A 13938-nucleotide genomic window follows, 5' to 3' on the forward strand; every position below is an offset into this window, starting at 1 on the left:
TCCTCAAGCTCACCATGCGAAAAGCGGTCTTTACATCTAGCTGCTCAAGCTCAAGATCACGCATAGCCACAATACCAAAGAATGCACGAATGGAACTATGCTTCACAACCGGAGAGAATACATCATTATAATCAATACCTGGAATTTGGCTGAAACCTTTTGCTACTAACCTTGCCTTAAACCTCGGAGGCTCACTAGGAGACAAACCTTCCTTTCTTTTAAATATCCACTTACATCGAACAGCCTTCTTTTGTTTAGGCAAGGGCACAACATCCCATGTGCCATTCTTGTCAAGCGATTGCATCTCCTCTTGCATAGCAGAAATCCACTTCACGTGGTCAACGGATGCAACGGCCTCAGTATATGTAGCGAGGTTCGGTACCATGCTCCACCTGTTCAGCACAACTCAAAGCATGAGCAACAAGATTACATTCTTCAATTAAACGAGGACGTGGACCTTTGTTACGCCTCGGTCTATCGACGAGCAATGGAACTATTTGTTTCGTCGCAAAACAGGTGGTGAGTGCTTGAACAACGGTGTTATCATTTTCAGCAACATCATTTTCTTTCTCCTCCACGTGCTCCACCGCACGCTAATCCTCTGTTGTTCATCATCGGAATTATCGGAAAAATCAACGAGCATCGTTAACATCTATAGATGAACTCTTATAAAACATAACGGCCTCATTAAAGACAACATTCCTGCTATGCAAAACTTTCTTAGTTTCGGGATTCCATAACTTGTATGCCTTAACTCTCGAACCATAACCAAGAAACACACACTTAACTGACCACGGGCTCTAGCTTTCCATTATCAACATGAGCATAAGCGGTGCAACCGAAAACTCTCAAGCTGTGAATAATCGGCGGGTGAACCGGACCATACCTCAATAGGAGTTTTCTTATCAAGCGGAATACAAGGTGACCTGTTTATCAAGTAACGAGCGGTGGAGGCCGCTTCAGCCCGAAACGTCTATGCATACCGGCATTAGACAACATGCAGCCGAGCCTTGGAGATGATGGTTCCGTTCATCCTCTCCGCCACACCATTCTGTGAGGAGTATATGGGATGGTGTGATGCACGACAATGCCTTCATCGCTGCAATAATCATTGAAAACCGTAGAACAAAACTCCATGCCATTGTCGGTACGAAGCAATTTAACTTTCTTTTACGTTTGCTTCTCTACCATAACTTTCCACTTTCTAAAAGCATCAAACACATCGGATTTATGTTTCGAAAGAAAGGCCACACTTTTCACGGAGTAATCATCTATGATAGTAAGCATGTAGTTTGCACCACCAAGAGAAGTCTTGCGGGAAGGTCCCCACACATCGGCATGCACATAATCTAAAATCCCTTTGGTGGTATGAACGGAAGCATTGAATTTAACTCTTTTATGCTTACCAAAAATGCGGTGCTCACGTAACTCAAACTTACTCAAATTGCAGCCATCTAGCAGGTCTCTCTCGTGCAATTCGCCATGCCATGTTCACTCATATGTCCAAGACGCATATGCCACATATTAGTTTTACCGAGTTCATCGGGAATAACGGCGGCAACAATACCGGATAAAGTGCTACCTCTAAGAACATATAACTTTGCGGAATTCATATCACCAATCATGTGAACGAGAGAACCTTTTGTTACCTTCGAACTCCGCGAGAACCGGAGTGTTTGTACCCGTCAACATCAAGGGTGCCGAGAGAGATCAGATTTACGGCCATACCGGGTATGTGTCTCACATCTGTCGAGTGCGTGTCATGCCATCATGCATCTTGATCCGAACGGAGCCAATGCCCACGATCTCACGTGGGTTGTTATCTCCCATACGCACAACATCTCCACTCTGCACAAACTCATAAGAGCCGAACCAGTCTTTGTTACGGCAAATATGAAACGAACATGCGGAATCAAGGATCCACTCATCATTACCGAAACACAACCAGCAAACACAACTAGGCAATCGCCATCGGAATTATCACTTGGAAACAACGGCGGCCTTACCATCACCCTCGGATTTGTTTTTCGGTTGGTAAGTGCCGTTTCTTTTCTCTTTGTTCCGCAACTTCCAGGCAATCATCAATATTATGGCTAGTTTTCTTACAATACTTGCAGAACTTACCATCTCGTCCCTTGGACTTTGAGCGACCTCTGTCGGTCTTGCTCTTATCTCTGTTGTAGTTGTTGTTTCGTTCTCGGTCCTGCCTCGGACTGCAGGTGCCTCCGCCTTAGATGACGAACCCTCTGCTCGCACCATAGATTTCATCTTTTCCCTCTAGCTGGAGGGCCTCATAAACTTCGGCAAGGGTTAGTTCATCACGATCGTATAACAAGGTGTCTCGAAAATTCGCAAAAGAATTAGGCAACGAGACTAACAATATAAGAGCTAGATCCTCATCATCATATTTTACCTCCATGGATAGCAAATCGAAACGATCTCTTTAAAGATCGATAGGTGATTCATCATTGACGCACCTTCTTGCAGCTTGTGCGAGAACAACTTCATCTTCACGTGCATCTTCTCGGTTAGATCTTTGGACATGCGGATCGATTCCAGTTTCAACCACGAGCGCACTGCGATTTCTCAGCCGAGCACTTCCTGCAAGATATTGTTGGATAGATGAAGCTGAATTAATGAAAAAGCCTTACGGTCTTTCCTCTTTTCATCGTCGGTCCAGGTCTTGGCATCTTTCTTGCCAAATCCATCAAGAGCTTCATCCGGATCGGAAGATTGGGTAAGTATCGCCCTCATCTTCACTTGCCACGGAGAAAATCTTGTGGTGTAATCCGAGCTGCGGTAGATCGAACTTCAAGGAAGACATGTCGCAAAACCCTAGATTGAAACACGGGCTCCGATACCACTTGTTATAAAAGCGACAAGCAAATAACGAAGAACGAAACAAGAACACACGCGGGGACACAAGATTTAACGTGGAAAACCCCTTCCAACACGAAGGGGAAAAAACCACGGGCGCCGGCCAGACAAAACTTCACTATATCGGGAGGTGTTTACAAACGCCGTGGGTTATCTTATAATCTGATAAACCCTAGCCGGCGGCTTACAAGATGTATATATAGGCGGTGCCAACGATCCGTACCGTACCGCGGGCCGAAGCTCCGCTCGTCAGAAGTTAGCCTCCTTTTAGTATATGAATTTGGATCACAATACAACATGTTTTACAAGGTGCACGACATGTTAGCAAGCTTTTCCGGATCCCTAGACACGGGATCGAGGATGGTCCCGATCGATGTACCGTGGGCCTCCAAAAAAACGGCACTCCTGATTGGATGGAGACAAGAGCGTAGGCATCGATAGGAGGATCAACAGCAGCATGCATATGCACCGGGTACTGCCGATTTCCCCGCTGTGGAGGCTCGAGATCGATTAAGGCCTTCCAGATTTCGTGTCCGTTGCAGGCATACTACATTCAACTGGGCGATCACTCTAAACTAATGGGCATTCCTTGCTGATTAAGGCGTGGAATGCACTAAATTAAGCTAATGTGGGAGAGAGCCTGAGGCAGCATGCGATGGCCCAAGGACGAACGGACGTACTGTACTAGGTACGATGCGCATGCCGGCGCGCCCATGCTGCATGCCATGCACGCACGCACACGCCGAGCTAAAGGAAACCTCGCGTTGGGAGACGCGCATGCAGCAGGTCGTGTGTGCCCCGCCGCTAGTCGCAAAGTCGAGGTCCTTTCCTACAAGGATCCATTCCCTTTGTCCCTCCCCCGAGTGTGATTAGCATGCAGTTGATGAGAGATCAAAAGGCAAAACCTTTTCATGCATCCTTGTCTTTGGTCAGTTCTGTGCCATGGATCTATGGGAACCTCCTGGTTTATTAGAATGATTTGGTTTGTATCATACTTTGTTTCACCACAACTTTTTGGATTTGGATTACAATGGACATTGACTGGCTGCGGAGACGTACACGGATATACTTTGAACCGTGAATTGAATTTGGAATTGGGACAAACTCAGACCGGAAACAAAAAAAATACTCCCTCCGTTTCTTTTTAATTGACTCGGATTTAGTACAAACTTGTACTAAATCCGAGTCAATTAAAAAAGAACGGAGGGAGTAAGTCAGTACTTCGACTCAGACGGACTCGGTGTCGCAGTCGCTGCCTATGGCGCAGCCGCCCTTCTCGTCTTCGGCATGGCAGGATGGGCTGCCGGGGGCTTCGTCGCCGACTACGCTGCCCCTGCAGTTGCCTGCGGAGCCTCCACGTGGGCAGGCGCTGGCCGTGGTGGAGCCGGCTGTTATGCAGCAGCCGGCCATGTCGCCACCTTCGTCGCAGCAGCCGACTTCGGAGGTCGATACGCAGCTGCACGGTGTGGCGGAGGGCGCTACGCTACCGCGCCATCTGGATGCGGGGCAGTGGACCTTGAGGGTCTCGCCGTGTCCCGCGGACGGACCCGTTGAGCCTGTGATAGCGCCTCCACGGGCGGAGGGGCAGGCTGATGGGACGGAGGACGCTTCTTCTTCGACACCTTCTTCCCCTGCGAAGGGGGACTCGCTAGGGGCTGCTGTGATATAGGGGGCTACATCACCTTCTACCCCTGTATCGATGACCTCTTCTCCTTCACCGGCTTGGTCTCCACCGCCCTCGACTTCTCCATCACCGGTCTCCACCCTGCAGCAGCCGCCACCCACGGTCCCTCCTCCCGTTGTTCAGCCGACGGTGAGGCGGAGTGGGAGGTACGCTCTTGCGGCGGATGGGGCGGGGCCGACGGATGAGGACGCCATGCAGAGAGCCATGCGGCGTAAGGCTGAGAAGAACCTCGACACGGCAGGTACTAAGCAACCATCCAAGTCGTTTAATTCGTTTTCAGATACTCGTATTTCTTCAAATTTGAGTAGCATAGGAGTTAATATGGGTAGTAGGTCTGATGAGATTTCAGCGGCCAATGTGTTGAGACAGACAGACGAAGCTTGACCGTCTAACGGTTGTTCCGAATGTCTCCACTGGGCATGAAACAACAGTAGTAGACGATGAGGAAGAGGATGACATCCTAGATGGTCAGCTTCTCTCGGCTATTATTGGTAATATTTCAGAATGGAAATTAGTGGAAGAAAGATTACAAAAACGCCTTAGTAGTTGGAAAGGTAAATTGTTGTCCCTGGGAGGAAGATTGGTACTCATTAATTCGGTACTCACAAATATGGTACTGTATATGTTATCATTCTTCATCCTACCGAAAGGAATTCTGCATAAACTCGATTATTATCGATCCATATTCTTTTGGCAAGGGGACAGCGAGAAAAAGAAATATCGACTGGTTAAGTGGAGTATAGTTTGTAGTCCCAAAGATCAAGGAGGGTTTGGAGTTCATGACCTGGAGGTCAAGAATTCAGCTCTTCTGGGTAAATGGTTGTTTATGCTACTTACTGAGGATGGGACTTGGCAAACTATTCTTCGGAGAAAGTGTATCGGTTCGAAGACATTATCCCAAGTGGTTTGGAAACCTGGGGATTCTCACTTCTGGGCTGGTCTTATGGCGATAAAAAATGTATTCTTTCGTCATGGTACTTTCTCAATCAGGAATGGAGCACAAATACGGTTCTGGGAAGATGCTTGGCTAGACAATGCACCCTTAAGTGAACAGTATCCTGCTCTGTATAGGATTGCTCGTCGCCAAGGTGATACCATTGCTACTGTAATGGCTACCTCACCTCCGAATGTGACGTTCAGACGGGTTTTACTTGGACAAAGACTTGTGGCATGGAATACCCTAATTCAACGGCTCGGAGATATTCATTTATCACCTGAACCAGACGAATTTAGATGGAACCTTCATGTAGATGGCACATTTTCCGTAAAATCTTTCTACAATGCGATCCTTCTTTCTGATTTACCAGTTGACAACAATAAGAAGATTTGGAAGATGAAGATACCATTAAAAATTAAATTTTTTGGATGGTATCTTCGTCGTGGGGTTATTCTCACCAAAGATAATCTTGTTAAGCGGAATTGGCATGGAAGTACACGGTGTGTTTTTTGTCATCAGGACGAAACAATCAAACACTTATTCTTCCAGTGCCAGTTCGCGAGATCTATATGGTCTGTCATCCAAGTAGCGTCTACCTTGTATCCTCCGACTAGTGTCGCCAATGTCTTTGGAAATTGGCTTCATGGTATAGATTCAAGGTTTAAGTTGCTTCTTAGGGTGGGGGCGCTAGCAGTTATCTGGGCGCTTTGGCTATCTAGAAATGACAAGATCTTTAATGACAAAAATTGCTTTTTATTGCAGGTCATCTACAGATGTACAGGTATTCTCCGTTCATGGTTACCTCTTCAGCGAGTGGAGAACCGAGACCTATTTACGGAGGTCTGTACACGGTTGGAGGCTACGGCGAGGCATACTTTTTCCCTACATGGGTGGCAACATAGTCTACGGATAGATGCCCCACCTACACTTTAGGCGTTATATGATTCATCGTCCCGATATGTATCTCGCCTAATTTTTATTATTTATCCTTTTGGACTTGAGACAACATAACGGCTGTGTGCATCCTGGTTATGCAGAGGCTGGATGTAATTGCTTATTAAAATAATAAAGCATCCTTTATCGAAAAAAAAGATACTCCCATGAGAAAATACTTGTAGGCATAACAAAGCTTGGAAAAGGTTTATCCTTTCAACCATGTAGGAGTCAATTAGTTAAGAAAATAGAGACATAACTTAATCAGAACCCAAGCACATAGACAAGATGGTATACATAAAAATCGAATAGTTGCACCGTTGGTCTAAAACTAGAGCTAGACATGCTCACCAATTGAACTCAATAACTCACTGTGAGATTGTTCTTGGACTTCCACTCAAATATCAGAATATCCGGTTTTACGGATAATTTGTAATTTGTTTTAGGATAATCTACATCCTATTTTCTGCCCCATTTCGGATTCAAACATCCTTATTCGCCGAATTATTTAAAACCGGACATGGCTACCTAAATTGGCCTCAGAGCCGGATTCGCTGTGAAAATTGTCCTATCTTATTACAACCACAACTACGGGTCTACTACACGATACTACGATATAAATGATATATACAGGCTACACTATCTATATTGCGTGTTGATGAGTACCGATGGAGGACCAGACATGGCGCGGTGCTGCCAAAAAGCAGGCGCGTTGCATGCCCTGAGAATAAACCCTGCCTTTTGAGGTTGGGATCCATGCATGCATGCGGCCTTACCTTTTCACAGAGCAATTAATCAGGCACGTACGAGACGAGAAAAGCTGTAGCCGTTGAGCGGAGAACCCGGCGGCGTCGATGGATGGATACATATCCCCCCGTTCAACCAGTACGCGATGTGAATGGGAAATGTGAGGAAGGCAAAGTCTGGTCATGCAACGGGATCTCCTTGGAAGACGATGAGCACGAACCGCCATCCAGACCGCTCTATGTGCTGGCGCAACGGTCACTTTTACGCGGCTGCATGCGAAGGCGCTGGATCGAGGCGGTATGACGCGGACGCGAGACGAGAGACCGCGCTTGCCCCGTGGGTTTTGTACCGTAGCAGCGCGTCTCCTTGCGTAGCTACCTACCTAGCCTTGGAAAAGGAGACTTGGTTGGTTTTGAAACGTTTGAGAGAGTCGGGCGGCAATGCATGCATGCTAGCTAGCTTGCCGAGAATGACGCATCAGAGCTCCATCTCCGAAACAAACAAAAACAAATCATAACGATGGCGGGGCCACCAGCTTCGCTTTCCCGTTGAGACCGTTTGCGCTGCCGTTGAGAGCACTTCTCCAAGGAAAACGTTTGCTTTCGGGCCACCGATCGCGTGCCAACGATCGGTCCCTTACTCGCTCGCTCGTCCGGCGGTCTGCCAGTAGTTTTTTCGCACAGGCCCATTAGCCCATAAACACTCTCTGCTGCGATTTTAGTCCATGCAAGCAAAGCAGCCATCGTCATTCTAGCTTCGTCATGCCGCACGTAGAGATGTTGTATACATTCGTTAGTTTTGTAACAATTGCGTATAAAATTTATAAAGAAAGTATGTCAGAGATGTTGTAATTTTTACCTGGGCGTTTTCCATAAATTGTTTTGTTGTAATCGCCTATAATTTTTGGTAAAATAGTTGGTGATTTTTATTGTAATTAAATATATAGAAAACGTGTTATTGTTTAACCAATTTTTCATAGTCACGAACACATATTTTTTGTTGTTATAGCTTTTGATTTTTTATTGTAATTGTTGTCGATTTTTGTTGTAAACCAACATGTAGAAAAGTAGTTGTTAATTATCCACTTTTTTATAACTTTTACATTTTGAATTTTTTTGTAATAGTATATATTTTTTGTAAGCGGGGTGAGGATTTTGTTGTAATACTCGTTATGACTCAGATCCGTCGTCGGGTGGCATTTTTGTTGTAAATATTGAGGATGTCGGGCCCAAAGGGATATAACTTTTCAGTTTAACTGGGAAGAGAGGGACTGCGGGTTGAGTTTCCAAAAAATAGGGGGCAAAACGTAAAAGTTACATTACGATTGATTCTGGACGTTGGATCTCGATCGGACGGAGCGGAGGACGACCGATTTTTCTCTCTTTTTCAGGTGACCGACGCTCAGCGTCACCCCTTCTCCAATGAAAAAATTACACAAACCACTCACTATTGCTACCTCTGTTATACAAATTACGCACTTTTCTTGTCTTTTCCAAAAAAAACACCAATTATACATGTAATTTATTGCAGAGAGGTTCAAATCGAGGATTAGGCTACTTAATAGTAATCAACGATCCCGGACCACCTAAATTATGTCAAACTTTAATAGATTATTTATGTCATAGTGCTTCAAATACTAGAAAAAACTAGATTTTTTTAAAAGTTTTTGTTCTCGTTGTATGTGAGCAGCAAACCACCTATTGATCTATCACAATTAAATTTCCCATGGTTATTTGTGAAAGCATAGTAAGTTACTCCCTCCGGTCCTTTTTAATTGACTCAAATTTAGTATAAAGTTGTATTAAATCCGAGTCAATTAAAAGAAACCGGAGGGAGTATTTCTTATCACCTTCTTTCATACAATAGCGCACTGTTCACGGTATGTCACTTCCAGCCGTATACATTATCATACTTTCGAAGGTAGTTTTCTCTCATGATCTAAGGCAAATATTACATCGTCGACTTCATGTTATATCACGAGAGAAAACTAACACAGAATCATAGTACAAAGCTATAAATCGTCTTCATTCATATTAAAATATTTCTAGGGTTTCTCCATCTCAACCAAGAACGAGGTAAACTACTCACACATGAAAAAAATTAAGAACATCATCATAAGTACAAACCCACAATAACAATGAAGAGTACAATTTAATGGGATGAAAGGGATGGAGATGGTAATGGGGTAGCTGTTGATGATGAAGGGAATGATGCCTTGTCCTCCTATGATCCTGGTAGCAACTTGGATGATGCATCTTCTTGTTCCTCCTTGAGATCTCTTCTGCTTGGATCTCAGATCCGTCTACGTGAGGTGAGAGCATTTGACGAGGCGACCCTCCTAACACATCGTACAAGCGGATGGTACGGGCGGGATCCCCCCGTACCGGTGTTCGCTAAACTTACTGGAACTTGTCCTCGCATTTCCCTTTCACCCAGGTGCATGGTTAAGTGCTTAAATAAATTTTATCACGTCAAAATACCATAAGAATGATAGTTTTTATTGATATTTCATCATTGCCTTAATATTTCAAAATTCTGCGTAGACAAGCATAAAAGAGCACGGAAGTGTGGTAAATACAAAAATCATATTGCTACTCAGAGATATCTATATGAAATAACGGTGTACAAACATGCTAAAAATGCACTCATCAATGCGTTACTTTTCTCATAAAAGAACTTATTGTTGATGCTAACTGAACGTACTTTCTCGTCCACACTTTCTTGGTGTGAGGCCCAATATAAGATCCAAACAAATCACCGCCCTTCTCTACGACCCCGCATACCTACCCTTTAGTATCATAGCCAGGGCCCTTGATCGCTTGCCAATCTTGGTGCTTGACCGTCGGCCATGATACAATCCCTGATAAACCCTATTGCACATGATGTCCACCTGGAACCAGAGAGCTTAATGGCCTCTCAACCTTATTGTAGGACCAACCGTACACCATAATGATGGTGCTCCGGTGATGGTGCCAAACAATTTTGCTGAGCGTTGTTGTGAAAGCGGTTGGGAAACCCCAAGAGGAAGGTGTGATGAGCACAGCAGCAAGTTTTCCTCAGTAAGAAACCAAGGTTTAATCGACCAATAGGAGAAATGAGTGACTTCTGAAGGTGTTGCTAGCTGACTAGTGGCAGGACGCACTACCGGCGTCAGCGACAACGTGGAACCTGCACACAACGCAATCAAAGTACTTTGTCCCAACTTGCAGTGAGATTGTCAATCTCACATGTTTGCTGAACACAAAGGATTAGACGTATCGAGTGGAAAGAGATGTTTGCAGAAAATAAACAGAACATGATTGCAGTGGTTGAATTTATCAGTGTAAAGGAAAGGACATGGGTCCACAGTTCACTAGAGGTGTCTCTCCTAAAGATAAATAGCATGTTGGGTGTATAAATTATAGCTGGGCAAATGATAGAATATCGATCATACATGGCAAGGTGATTACTATGAGATTTATTTGGGCATTACAACATAATATATAGACCGTAATCCAACTGCGTCTATGACTAATAATCCACCTTCCGGTTATCGTCTGAACCCCTTTCAGTATTAAGTTGCAAGCAACAGATTATCGCATTAAGCAATGTGTGTAAAGTAAACAATAGAATTATCCTTGGATAAAACATTGTTGTTTTCTCCCTAGTAGCAACAACACATCTATAATCTTAAAAGTTATTGTCACTCTCCCAGAAAACGAGAGGCATGAACCTACTATCGAGCATAAATACCACCTCTTGGAGTCGCAAGCATCTACTTGGCTAGAGTATCTACTAGAAATGGAGAGCATGCAAGATCGCAAATAACATATGACACAAATATATAATCGGCCTCAACATAGTATACAATATTCATCGGATCCCAGCAAACACAACATATATGATTATATAAGGATGATCTTGATCATGTAGGGAAGCTCACAAGATCTATACATGAGGCACAGATTGGAGAAGACAACCATCTAGCTACTGCTATGGACCCATAGTTCAGGGATGAACTACTCACGCATCACTTCGAAGGCGGGCATGGCGACGTAGATGTCTCCGGCGATGATTTCCCCCTCCGGCAGGGTGCCGGTAAGAGCTTCAAAACCCCTCGAGATGGGTTCTACGATGGCGGCCATGACGGAACTTTTCGTGGATGGAGGCTCGGGTATCTAGGGTTTTCCCGAGAAGATGGATAAATAGGCGGAGGATTTAGGTCGGTGGGGTGCCTGGGGGGCCCACACCACCCCTAGGCGTGGGCCACACCCAGGCCGCACCATGGGGTGGTCTGGCCGCCATGTGGCGCCTCTTCGACCCCCCTCTGGACTCTGTCTTCGTTTCGGTTAAATATTGACTTCGGCTTTTGTTTCGTCCAATTCTGAGAATATTTCCTGTGCAACTTTTTGAAATACAAAAACAGAAGAAAATAGAGAACTGGCACTGTGGCATCTTGTTAATAGGTTAGTGCCAGAAATCATGTAAAAGTGCAACGAAGTGTAAGCAAAACATATATAAATTGGTGTAAAACAAGCATCGAGCATCAAAAATTATAGATACGTTTGAGACATATCAAGCATCCCCAAGCTTAACTCCTGCTCATCCTCGAGTAGATAAGTGATAACAAAATAATTTTTTAGGTGACATGAAGCCAACAAAATCTTGATCAGGCATGTAAAGCATTGTAAGCTGGGATCTAAGTACACATGGGCATGATAGATATAATTCTAACAATAGAACTTAGCAACTATGTTATATCATGAAGAGTAACTCAAACAAAGGATTATAAATAATAGTGCATTGAAAGCAACTGTTTGTTTACGAGCATAGAGTAAACATAACAAAGTGGTACTCAACATGGCCTTTATAGAGTAGCAAAATATAAATGCTAGAACACCTTTAAAGTTCAGAGGGTGACTAGATACAAGTAATTTAAGAACAAGCAATAGCACAATCATAAATCAATCAATAATAATTTTGGGACTATGCACATTGCACTAAGAATGATAACTATGCTCTCTTAATTGGTGCATAAAGAAGAAGATGAAAACCCAACATAAAAGTAAAAGAGAGACTCTTTGCAGAGTAAGCAAGATAAACAAGTTTTATAAACCTTCTAAAAAATATGGTACTTATTAGCTTTGAGCTCTCATTACCCCTATCATAAGCATCTTGAATGGTTAAAGTTAATGTGAGTAAAATATTAGCTATATGCTTGCAAATCACAAGTTGAAAATCCCATGCCCCTTGAATGCGAGTAGCTAAACCTCATGCTACTCAACTTAGGTCCCAAATAAGTTCTTGTCGTTGTAAGTATACATGTATCATTGAGAACCGCCAACGGGGTATCTCTTGCCCGATGATATGGAGGTACTCTTGTAAGAGAAATCCCATGCCAAAATGACAAGACAAACAGACAATGGGCATCTCATCAATTTTTTATTTACTATGGGTATAGCTTTTGATTAAAAATTCTTCATAGAATGCTCACTACGGTTTAGTTGTAAATTTCCACCATGAATGATGCACAGCTTAGATTAGCGGCCCAGGCGTTTCTCTAACTCATATACAAACTCCATTGACTTACAAGTTTCCATTTTATTTCGCACCGCTAGGCATCCATAAACAAAATAACATGACATCAACTAAATATAAGTGCAATGTCGAAAGTGTTGCCCATAAAATCATGGTTATACTAACTCTCAACTCGCAATTTGCAAACATATAAACTTCATAAGATAGGCACAATGATCTAGTTTATTAAGTCCAAGAAAGTAAATGTGCCATCAAATTCGTGAGAGCTTTACTGACTAATTTTCTCATGCCAAAATTTAATTTGGAAGATAAATAAAAACATGATAAATATACTTGGAATAACAATAATGGTACTAGGTAGATATGGTGGACACAATTGGAAAACTTTGATTTATGGTGGTTGGATGCACGAGTAGAGTTCATACTCAGTACATGCGGAGGCTAGCAAAAGACTGGGAGCGACCAACTAAGAGAGCAATAATGGCCATAATCATGCATAGTGACAAAATATTATCAATCAAAGCATAAAGTGATATTACAAGTCAAAAACTAAATGATTATAGAGGTTTTAGTTGACTCATAGTAGTCATAACATGGTATAAGCATGCGCCAAGCCAACCCAATAAAGCGTCAAAAGAGAATACCACAATATTATGCTTTTATGATGGAAACAACACATGATTATTCCAATGCCACATTATGTACTCTCAGCCATTTTAAACAAGTCATGCTACAACAATAAATACTAAGCATATGACAAAAATAATATCCAATATGACATGCCAAAGTCTATGCCACAATCTAGACAAGCTTCCTTTTGCATCAGTATAGTCATGAAACATTTTACTCGTATCCAACACCAATCAACTTATTTAAAATAGTTCTCAGAGATGAAATACATTATGGACCAGAGAGTTAATCATACATAAATAAATAATACTAATGAGCTCTGAATAAAATTTAAGTGAAATAACAAGAGCTAAACGCACTACCAGAAAACTAGAACACTCATGAGAACAATAAAAACGAAAACTAGAGCGTTCTATGCAATTAAAGAGGAGAGGGTCTTTCTCCAAATCAAATGTGACGGGATCCAACATATGCTACAGAAAATAAAACAAAACAAAACTAAAAACAAAAATAAAGATGCTCCAAGAACAACACATAGCGTATGAAGCAATAAAAATATAGCGCGTAGAGAGATGACCTGTTGCTTTGTTGATGAAGAGGGGATGCCCAAGGC

The sequence above is a fragment of the Lolium rigidum genome, chromosome 7 (assembly GCF_022539505.1).
Source record: "Lolium rigidum isolate FL_2022 chromosome 7, APGP_CSIRO_Lrig_0.1, whole genome shotgun sequence".
NCBI lineage: Eukaryota > Viridiplantae > Streptophyta > Magnoliopsida > Poales > Poaceae > Lolium > Lolium rigidum.